The sequence below is a fragment of the Arachis duranensis genome, chromosome 1, assembly GCF_000817695.3.
Source record: "Arachis duranensis cultivar V14167 chromosome 1, aradu.V14167.gnm2.J7QH, whole genome shotgun sequence".
NCBI lineage: Eukaryota > Viridiplantae > Streptophyta > Magnoliopsida > Fabales > Fabaceae > Arachis > Arachis duranensis.
Genome location: NC_029772.3, coordinates 84,104,360 through 84,116,290, shown reverse-complemented (window position 1 = coordinate 84,116,290; position 11,931 = coordinate 84,104,360).

The following is an 11,931-nucleotide window of genomic DNA, read 5'->3' as shown; positions in this document are numbered from 1 at the left end:
TATAATTGTCTCCATGCTTTTAGCCAATGAGTTATAAATTTTGGCATCGTGCGCAAAATAAGAAAATTATAAAATATATTATTTTCCACTATTTAATAAGATATGTACAAAATACCGCTAACATGTATGCATAGGATGATGTTAACTAAGTACTAGCGAATTTTCTACATGGTTATAAGTGTCAATGGTAGCGAAAACTATTGTTACACGCGTCAAGTGGAAACGAACCCAGTTACAGGGACCGTCAAGTGAGTGACTTGCGACCTTGCGCATTACTGGTTATGGTTGGAAACAAAGAAATTAGAACCGTTTCTCTAATTTTAAATTTTTTTAATTTTTTGTATTTTTGCGTTTGATATTATTGAGAGTAATTCTTAAAATTTTACCCTAAACCCTAAACCATATACCATAGATCCTATACCACCAAACTATCAATCTAGTACAAACTATGTATCCTAAACTATAAATCCTAAAGCTATAAACGCTAAATCCTACACCATAAACCCTAAACCTTAAAACCTATACCCTAAACCCTAAACCCCCAAATATTCAATTTAGTATAAACCTTGTATCATACACCCTAAACCCTAAACCCTTAATCGCAAACCCTAAACCCTAAACCCCAAACATTCAATTTAGTATAAACCTTGGATCCTACACCTTAAACCCTAAACTCTGAACTCTAAAGTCTAAACCTTAACCCCTAAATTCTAAATCCCAAACCATACACACCAAACATTCAATTTAGTATAAACCTTGTAGATTACACCCTAAATCCTAAACCATAAAAAATTAATTTAGTATAAACCTTGTACCATACACCCTAAACCCTAAATTCTAATCCCTAAACTCTAAACTCTAAACCCTAAACCCTTAATCGTAAACCCTAAACTCTAAACCATAAACCCCAAACATTCAATTAGTATAAACCTTGTACCCTAAATCCTAAACACTAAACCCTGAACACTAAACCATAACCCTTAAACCATAAACGATGAACCCCAAACATTCAATTTAGTATAAACTGTGTATCCTACACCTTAAATCCTAAATATTCAATTTAGTATAAACCTTGTATAATACACTCTAAACCCTAAATCCTTAACTCTATACCCCAAACTCTAAACCCTAAACTCTTAACCGTAAACCCTGAACCCTAAACCATAAACTCCAAACGTTCAATTTAGTATAAACCTCGTATCCTACACCCTAAATCCTAAACACTAAACTTTAAACCCTAAACCCTCAACCCTAGACACTTAACCCTAAACCCTAAACCTTGAACCCTAAACCATAAATTCTAAATATTTAATTTAGTATAAACCTTGTATCCTACACCCTAACCCCTAAACCCTAAACGTTAAATCATAAACATTCAATTTGGTGTTGGTAACACCATAGATCATAAAGGACTGGCACAAGAAGTAGTAGAGATGACTGAGTAGACTTGGGAAAGATTAGAATAAGATAAATCCTTACTATTTGTGGTTAGTTATTTTCTTTCTCCTTTACTTTCATCTTTTCTATTTTAGTTTTTCTTGTTTTTCTCTTTTATTTACTTTTTTTTTCCTGCATACATAGCATATTCTATCTTTCTTTTCTTATCTTAAACTTAAAATTTGAATACTTATTCCTCTAGTAACTATTTTTATGCAGGATATCTTGATAAAAGGATTGAATTAAATAATTCAAAAACAAATAGTGGAGGTGCTTAAGTATATGTGGTTACATTTGAAAAATATGAAATGCTTGAATCTTGTGGAAGTGAAAAAAGAATCTTAAAAAAAACAAAAATTTAAAGAAGTATTATGAAGATTCGACCATCAATTACTTGATGCAGTTTCAAATTCAAAAAAAAAAAGAGGGAAAAATCAAATGATTAGGGCCAGATATGTGCATGTGATATTTCTATTTTAAGGATAGACTTGGCCTAGTGAATTCGAGGGGTACTTTATCAGCCAATAACTTGGGCCAACTGGATTGGGATTATCAATTGAAAGTCTACTTAAAGAGTCACCTTGAAACAAAATATTAAGAAGTCCAAAGAGGCTCTGAGCATCGATGTCCAGTCAAAACCCTAGTTATGTGCTTGTGGTGTGACTATGTCAAAGAGAGACTTGGATAATTAGATCCGAGGGGTACTTTCTCACTCGGTAACTTGGGCCAACTGGCTCGAGATTATCGATTGAAAGTCTGTTAAGAGCTACCTTGTGACAAAACACTAAGAGTCAAAAGCCCGCAAAGATCTCTCCCCTAACCTAAATAAGAAGTAAACTGCCTTCAAGTCATACAAATTTAAAAGGATTTTCATAATATAATTCGAATTTCAGTTTTGAAAATTCCTAAATCCTAAGTATGCAAGATTATAAAGGATAAGAGAAGCCGAATGTAACCACAAGGATTATCATAAATCCCACTTTTGTTTTCAAGCTTGAAAGTCTTTTAGATCGTTTTCATTAAGCTAAACTCTGTTTATCTTTCTTTTTGCTTGAGGACAAGCAAAGTTTTAAGTTTGGTGTTGTGATGACACGTTATCTTAAATGATTTTTAAGGTCCTTTTTCATTTATTTTCTTAGGTTTTAATCAAATTTTTTATGTTTTCCAAGAAAATTTAATAAATAATCAAATATTTTGAATTGGGATAGTGTTTTTATGTTTTTAGGAATTTTGGGTTCAAAAACAATCAAGAATTGAAGCTTTTTCACAAAGAAAATACAAATGCAGTAAAAGCGTGGCCTAAGGAATCAAAAGTGTGCCTTAAAGGAAAAGAAACAGAGCCAAAAGCAACATGCAAGGACATGCTTAGCATCAACTCCATGCCTAGCGGAAGACCTGTGCGCCCGACGGAAGACCTGCACACCCGGCGGCCTTGTTGCACGCCCAACGGCCTCCCTTTCCATGCCCAGCATGCCTTGTGGCTCCCTTTCCACGCCCCAGCGGGGTCCTCCCAAGGAAGATGTAATTTTAGGCCTTTTTTTCCCAACTTTCTTCTAATGAAAGCCCGGATTAAGGATAACTACAACTCTTAGAAGCAATAATTAAGGCCCAAACTTAGTTATCCATATCATTAGAAACCTTAATTACATATAGAATGTTGAAGACTCTATAAGATTAGTTATTAATTCTTTCTAGAAACATAATAGATTCGGTTGTTATATTTGATTTGAATTATTTTGAATTTGAATTTGCAAGTCAGTAGATTAGTTATCTTATCTTCCTCTCCAAAAGATAAGATTAGTTTAGTTTGAATTTGAATTCTAAAATTAGGATTAAAATAAGTGAACCTAGTTCATAGAGAGAACATTAAGCTCCTTTGTAATCTCTTTTCATTGTTTTCTTTCCTTTTCCATGGGTAACTAATTCTTTGTCAAAGGATTATGAGCTCTGTTTATGTTTTCTATGGGTTATTAATCTTGGTTTATTTTATTCTGAAGTTTTGCATTGATCTATTTCATGATTGAGTTATTCGTTCTTCATTCGGATTAGTGGTATCAAAAGGTATGCTAATTTCTTTTGAATTCTTTTATTGTAATCGAAAAATTTGATATTTGAATTAAAGTTTGAAAATTCTTTCACATGACTCTTTGAATTTGGCTAGGAATAGTGGTTCAATTAATGTGCGACACATGCATGATTTTCAATCACTCTAATTTTGAATAAGTGACATATAATTCGGATTAGAACAATTTTTGAAAATTGTGTTTTTCTTCTAAGATGTAATCGGACAGGACTAGCTTGAATATGTGATATGTAATTTGACCTAAGGACTACTTTTAAATCTTATTAGAAAACTAAATAAATTTTTGTGCTTAATCTCTTGATTAATTAATTGATGACTAATAATTATTGCTTGAGAAACTGAGGAGCCAAGGACTTTAAATCAGTTACTAAAGATTTATCGTGAAAAATCTTTGCAAACTTCAAGATAAGTGAACAAGGTTCGATTTCTCTAAAAGCATAAACATCTCCGAAGTCCTTGACTCTCATCATCACTGTTTTCTCTCAAATCAACATTCAAGCTCTCTATTCATAAGCATTCAAGCACTAAAGGTTCTCAAGCTCTCAGCAAGATACAATCTTGCCCCCTTTCAAATTAGGTTCTTTTGATCTAATTATGTATTTAATCTGTCCTTTAATTACTGAATCCTTTAATCCTCGTAGGAACGATATCCACTTACCATGGTATTACTTGAACGATCCGGTGCACTTGCTAGTATCCGTGAGCTTTAATTTTCGCTCATCACTTGTAGCTTAATTACTTCTCCTTATCGGTTTCAATAGGACACAACGACTTACACTATTATTATCTAAACATAATAAGATTTTTTTGATAGATAAAAAATTATAAGCACACAAAACACAAGGCTTATTAAATAAAAAATATTGCCCATGCATGTAACATGCAAATAAATTTCTTGTCTTATCACAACTATGTCACACTCATGAATATTTTCTCCAAAAGTACTGTCAAATAAAATTCATCAAAACACTCTCACAAAATCAATCATAAGCATCACTTCTCCTTTAGTAACCAAATACTAATCTCACCAATATTTCATGCATAAATCTTTTGTAGATAAAAATTCTTTTGTGACACTTATTATTTTTTCTTTGATCACCACTCCTTATTTTTTGAGTAACTCAAATATCATAGTAGTTTTAAAATTCTCCAAAGCCATTTTTGGGACTTGGTAACAATATGTCATGTCATCTAATTATCCAAAAAAAACGAAAGAAATCCATTTCAAATTTTCGGCCTATCTACCAAAAAACGCATAATGAAAATAGGTGTTAATCAAATTTTCTTAATAGCAGACACTCCTAACAAATACTGAACTACTACTGACATTACCTACTCCTACTGGTTCCTTCGAGCTTTAGGAAATCCTAACAACAAAATCCCACAAATACGTCAAAGAGAGGATGTAGGCCACGTTGGATCCATTGGTATGAATGTTTTATTTCATCCATACCTTAGAATTTCCCATAAATAAATGGGTTGCAAAGACTTATGGGTAAACCATGAAGACATGTTAAACGATGCCTTTGGACTAACAGTCCAAATGAATTATTTTTATGAACTTGTATGATCGAAACCAGAAATCATTCCCCCAATCATGTCCACCAAAAATGGAACCCTTAATAGGTATTCTAATTTTTTCATGTTCGGCCCACACAGATTGGAAAAAAAATCCTACACCATTGAATGCTAATACGTTGTTGAAATTTCTTCCACATCATTGGGACCGTTTTTAATTAACACTATCAAGTGAGCCCCCAACTGATAGCATCGCGAATATTCCATTTGAAAAAAAATACATAATCAATTAGGAGGCAATAAGTAATAAACAACCATAATGATTGGGGCTTAGTTGAAGACAATATTTAGAGTCAACAACGTCGCTCAGGTCTTTTCAATTTTTTTTACAAGGAACGCTCATGTTGACATCAACGCAACATACAATACTTAGTCGTTTTATGCCATGGATACACTGGCAACGGTTAAAAAATCCATAAACTTATAAAAAATTCCACTGAGAATTCAATCTTAAAATGGAATGTCAAGCTAGAACAATAGAGTACATTGATCACTTACTAGTAACCCCAACACTAGATGGCTTATCAAGAGAGGCTATCATCTCCATCTTCTGTGGCAGGCATCACAAGTAGAAAGAAATGAATATGAAGAGTGCATTCATCATAAACAGTCATTAGACTTCACGACACTAGCATTACCAAGCATACCCTGCCCTTTATGTCCGCATCTACATTCATTCTGCCATCTGCGCCATCTTGAATAGCATGTGAGAGTGAACCCCGACCCAAACTTTTCACTCGAGATATCTCCACACTACCAATTGAAATCGCTCGCACATTGAGGATCATGAGTAGAGTACGATGGTCCAAGGTACGTTTGAGCCAGTAACATCAAAATTATCCACTTGCATGAATGAAAAAACAAACCAATTCAACCTACTAATGCATATATACTATGTTATCCACATCACACGTCCCGCATATATCATTCTAACACTGGAGAATCTAAACCCAACAGACATATAATGATAGTAAATCAAATAACCTGTCTATGTGGTCCACTCTCTCTTATGGAATCAATATGGATATTGTGATGATCCAACTCCCCACGTTGAGCCTTTTCGACCTTATGACCAGTGCGTTCAAGACAGGTTCATTTGGTATGATCCTATCTCTTACACGTCGCACATTTCCATTGCAACGATTTCTTTTTTGGCACCCGAGGTACTCCCTTAGTTCTCACAATATCGGGATCACGGATGTCCACCAACGGCACATCAAGCTTGCCGTTTAGCTTGTTAGAACACATATTCCAATTTCGTACATAACTCCTATATCCTCTTCATGGAAACCATAAATAGATCAAATTATTGTATCCCTAAGAAAGAACAACCAATGGGACGTAGAATGCAGATCCCATGACGAAGTAGAAATCCCCAGTCACCATCATTCGATGGTTTTTCAACATAATCGTCAAGACATTTTGCATGCTTCGTCCATCGCTTCAATACCAACCATTCTGGGACCTTCATGAAGTGCTTATGCTTCATCATAAAGAACATATGCTTGCATGAGAACTTGCGTGTATCACAAAAGTAGCAATCACATTCCAACCTTCCCATATTCTTATCGCGTAACACCACAACATGCCGCCTAGGATGACCATATTGTTCAACCGTATGCACCTTGGTGGTAAGTGACCACCGAACCCGCACAAAGTTAACTAACGAAACAACTTCTATTTCCTTCTTCACATCAACAAAGAAAGCCCTCGTGTACACCGAAGTGAAAAACTCTTCGATAGAGTCTAACAATGTCGTCAAGACTGAGTCACCATAATAGATATGAACTAAGAGAGTAGCTCATTATTTCGAAACTCCACCTCGAGGTAGTCTTCAACCCGGCACAAAATTTACCACGTAGGTATGTATTGTCTCATATCTCCTTTCCATACACTTGATTTTCTCACAATGTATCATGCAATTCATACTCAGCTGATGCTTGGCCCCACTCAGTCTTGAAGTCATCGATGCCTATGTTTGCATAAAGTCACCTGTTGAATAGCTTACGTAAAGCCACATCCTTTATGTTAGACGTGACATTCTTCTCAATGTGCCATGCACATAGTTGATGGGTGGCCTTTGAAAAAACTATCCTAACAGTCTCTCTGGTCGAATTATCTCTATCGGTAATAACAACTGACAACGGCTTGTTGCACATGACCTCCCAAAAATTCTCTAACAACCATGTATATGATGTGATGCTCTTGTCTAGCACCAACTCGAACCCAAATATGCAAGTCTGCTTGTAATTGTTACATCCAGAAAAAATCACCAGAGGCTACTTGTATTTATTCTTCCTATATGTCGAGTCGAAAACAAGGACATTGCCGAAGTACTGATAGTCAAGCCTATTGCCACCGTTAGCCTAGAATAAATTTGCAAGCATGTCATCTACAATAACATTATATCTAGCCATAGACATAGGGTTCGCATTCACTTTTCCCTCCAAGTACACTATAGTCGAGTTCGCATTCCCATCATCTATCCTTACACGTGTACTCTTGTTAACATAGTTGTAAGCATCCTTCTTCAAAACTTCATCTAACGAATACCCTCCAGCCATGCCAGCTAAATACTACATCGTCTTAGACGTTGAAAGTCTATACCCTTATGGTGGACAAAATTCTGATCATCAACAATGGCTCCAAAGACTTGGTAGCGCTCTCAAACATAAATCACACTTTGTCACAACTCCGCACAACTAACCAACAAGTGTACTGGGTCGTCCAAGTAATACCTTATGTGAGTAAGGGTCGATCCGATAGAGATTGTTGGTATGAAGCAAGCTATGGTCATCTTGTAAATCCCAGTCAGGCAGATTAACTAATTTAAGAGATTATTGGTTTTTCGAATAATAATAATAAATTAAATAGAAAATAAAGATAAAGTTACTCATGTAATTCAATGGTGGGAATTTCAGATAGGCGTATGGAGGTGCTGTATTCCTTCTGAATCTCTGCTTTTCTATTGCCTTCATCCAATCATTCTTTCTCCTTTCCATGGCAAGCTGTATGTAGGGCATCACCGTTGTCAATGGCTACATTCTATCCTCTCAGTGAAAATGGTCCAAATGCTCTGTCACAGTACGGCTAATCATCTGTCAGTTCTCGATCATGTTGGAATAGAATCCCTTGATTCTTTTGCGTTTGTCATCACGCCCAGCAATCGCGAGTTTGAAGCTCGTCACAGTCATTCAATTCCAGAATCCTACTCGGAATACCACAGACAAGGTTAGACTTTCCGGATTCCCATGAATGCGGCCATCAATTCTAGCTTATACCACAAAGATTTTGATTAAGGGATCCAAGAGATATGCGTCCGGTCTAAGGTAGAACGGAAGTGGTTGTCAGTCACGCGTTCATAGGTGAGAATGATGATGAGTGTCACGGATCATCACATTCATCATGTTGAATTGCAACGAATATCTTAGAATAAGAACAAGTCGAATTGAATAGAAAAGAGTAGTACTTGCATTAAAACTTGAGGTACAGCAGAGCTCCACACCCTTAATCTATGGTGTGTAGAAACTCCATTGAAAATACATAAGTGACGAAGGTTCAGGCATGACCAAATTGTCAGCCCCCAAAATCTGATCACAGGATCAAAAATACAATCCAGGATGAAAATATAATAGTAAAAAATCCTATTTATACTAGACTAGCTACTATGGTTTACAGAAGTAAGTAATTGATGCAGAAATCCACTTCCAGGGCCCACTTGGTGTGTCCTTGGGCTGAGCTTAATCTATCCACGAGCTGAGGCTTCTCTTGGAGTTGAACGCCAAGTTGTAACATGTTTTGAGCGTTCAACTCTGGTTCGTGACGTGTTTCTGGTGTTTGACTCCAGAATGCAGCATGGAACTGACGTTGAGCGCCAGTTTACGTCGTCTAATTACGAATAAAGTATGGACTATTATATATTGCTGGAAAGCTCTGGATGTCTACTTTCTAACGCCGTTGAGAGCGTGAAATTTGGAGTTTTGTAGCTCCAAAAAATCCATTTTGAGTGCAGGGAGGTCAGATTCCAACAACATCAGTAGTCCTTTGTCAGCCTCCTAGCAGAGTTTTGCTCAGGTCCCTCAATTTCAGCCAGAAATTACCTGAAATCACCGAAAAACATTCAAACTCATAGTAAAGTCCAGAAATGTGAATTTAGCATAAAACTAATGAAAACATCCCTAAAAGTAACTAGATCATACTAAAAACTACCTAAAAACAATGCCAAAAAGCGTATAAATTATCCGCTCATCACAACACCAAACTTAAATTGTTGCTTGTCCCCAAGTAACTAAAAATCAATTAGGATAAAAAGAAGAGAATGTATTATAAATTCCAAAATATCAATGAATATTAATTCTAATTAGATGAGCGGGACTTGTAGCTTTCTGCTTCTGAACAGTTTTGGCATCTCACTTTTTCCTTTGAAGTTTAGAATGATTGGCTTCTCTAGGAACTTAGAATTTCAGATAGTGTTATTGATTATCCTAGTTAAGTATGTTGATTCTTGAACACAGCTACTTTTATGAGTCTTAGCCGTGGCCCTAAGCACTTTGTTTTCAAATATTACCACCGGATACATAAATGCCACAGACACATGACTGGGTGAATCTTTTCAGATTGTGACTCAGCTTTGCTAGAGTCCCCAGTTAGAGGTTTCCAGAGCTCTTAAGCACACGCTTTTTGCTTTGAATCACGAATTTAACCACTCAGTCTCAAGCTTTTCACTTGGACCTACATGCCACAAGCACATGGTTAGGGACAGCTTGATTTAGCCGCTTAGGCCTGGATTTTATTTCCTTGGGCCCTCCTATCCATTGATGCTCAAAGCCTTGGATCCTTTTTACCCTTGCTTTTTGGTTTTAAGGGCTATTGGCTTTTTCTACTTGCTTTTTCTTTTTCTTTCTCTTTTTTTTCTCCAATTTTTTTTTTTGCAAGCCTTTGCTTCTTTCACTGCTTTTTCTTGCTTCAAGAATCAAATTTCATTATTTTTCAGATTGTCAATAACATTCTCTTTGTTCATCATTCTTTCAAGAGCCAATAATTTTAACATTCATAAACAACAAGATCAAAATTATGCACTGTTCAAGCATTCATTCAGAAAACAAAAAGTATTGTCACCACATCAATATAATTAAACTAAATTCAAGGATAATTTCGAAATTCATGTACTTCTTGTTCTTTTGAATTAGAAACATTTTTCATTTAAGAGAGGTGAAGGATTCATGGATTTATTTATAGCCTTAAGACATAGTTACTAAATACTAATGATCATGAAGTAGAGACACAAAACATAAACAAACATAAAGCATAAAAATAGAAAAACAAAAAAAAATTAAGAACAAGGAATGAGTCCACCTTAGTGATGGTGGCGCTTTCTTCTTGAAGAGCCAATGATGCTTTTTGAGCCACTTTATGTCTCTTCCTTGCCTTTGTTGCATGATCCCTAGTGATTTTGGTGCTCCTATCCTTAGTTGCCCCCAATAATTATGTGGAGGAACATGTATCCCCTGAGGTATCTAAGAGATTTCTTGATGAGGGAATTCCTCATGCTCTCTTGATGTGCAGTCAAATGCTCTATTACTGAGCTTTGGAGCCTTGAGATGAATCTCTCCATCTCCTATGACTCAGAGGTGGAAGCAATTGTCTTCCCTTTTTCTTCTTTTTTTTTGAGATTTCTCTGGCCTTAGGTGCCATCAATGGTTATGGAAAAGCAAAAAAACTATGCTTTTACCACACCAAACTTAGAATGTTGCTCGCCCTCGAGCAAAAGAAGAAAGAATAAAAGAAGAAGAAGATATGGAGGAGAGGGAGAGAGGTGTGTATTCGGCTATGTAGGGTGGGTTTGGGTGGGAAAGAGATGATGGATGTGAGTGGTGAAGAGGTAATAGGGAAGAGTGGATGGATGTGTGTGGTGAAGAGGTAATGGGGAAGAGAGATTGAGGTGATTGGTGAAGGATTTTTGGGAAAGTGTGTTATAGGATTATTAGGAGGTAAGGTGAGAATATGGTAGGTGGGGATCCTGTGGGGTCCACAGACCCTGAGATGATCCTGTGAGATCCACAGATCCTGAGGTGTCAATGATTTACATCCCTGCACCAATTAGGCATGTAAAATGCCTTTGCATGCAATTCTGGCATTTAGACGCCGAAGTGATGCTCATTCTGGGCGTTCAACGCCCATGTGTAGCATGTTGCTAGCGTTGAACGCCAGTTCTATGCTTGTTACTGGCGTTCAGCGCCAGCTTTCCTCAGAGCATATTCCTGACATTCAAATACCAGGATGTTGCTTGTTTCTGGTGTTCAGCGCCAGATCCATGCTCTGTTCTGCCGTTGAACGCCAGCCAGATGCTCCTTACTGGCATTTAAACGCCAGTAAGTCCTTCCTCCGGGGTGTGATTTTTCTTCTGCTATTTTTTATTCTGTTTTTAATTTTAATATTTTTTTCGTGACTCCACATGATCATGAACCTAATAAAACATAAAAGAACAATGAAAATAAAATAGAATTAGATAAATAAAAATTGGGTTGCCTCCCAACAAGCGATCTTTTAATGTCACTAGCTTGACAATGGGCTCCAAGAGAGCCTTACAGGTGATCAAGTCAATGTTGTATAGTCCCAACACCAAACTTAGAGTTTGGTTGTGGGGATTCAACACCAAACTTAGAGTTTGGTTGTGGCCTCCCAACACCAAACTTAGAGTTTGATTGTGGGGGCTCTGTTTGTCTTTGTACTGAGAGAAGCTCTGCATGCTTACTCTCCCTTGTTACAGAAGGATAGCCGTGTGCCTTAAACACAAGATAGTCCCCATTCAATTGAAGGACTAATTCTCCTCT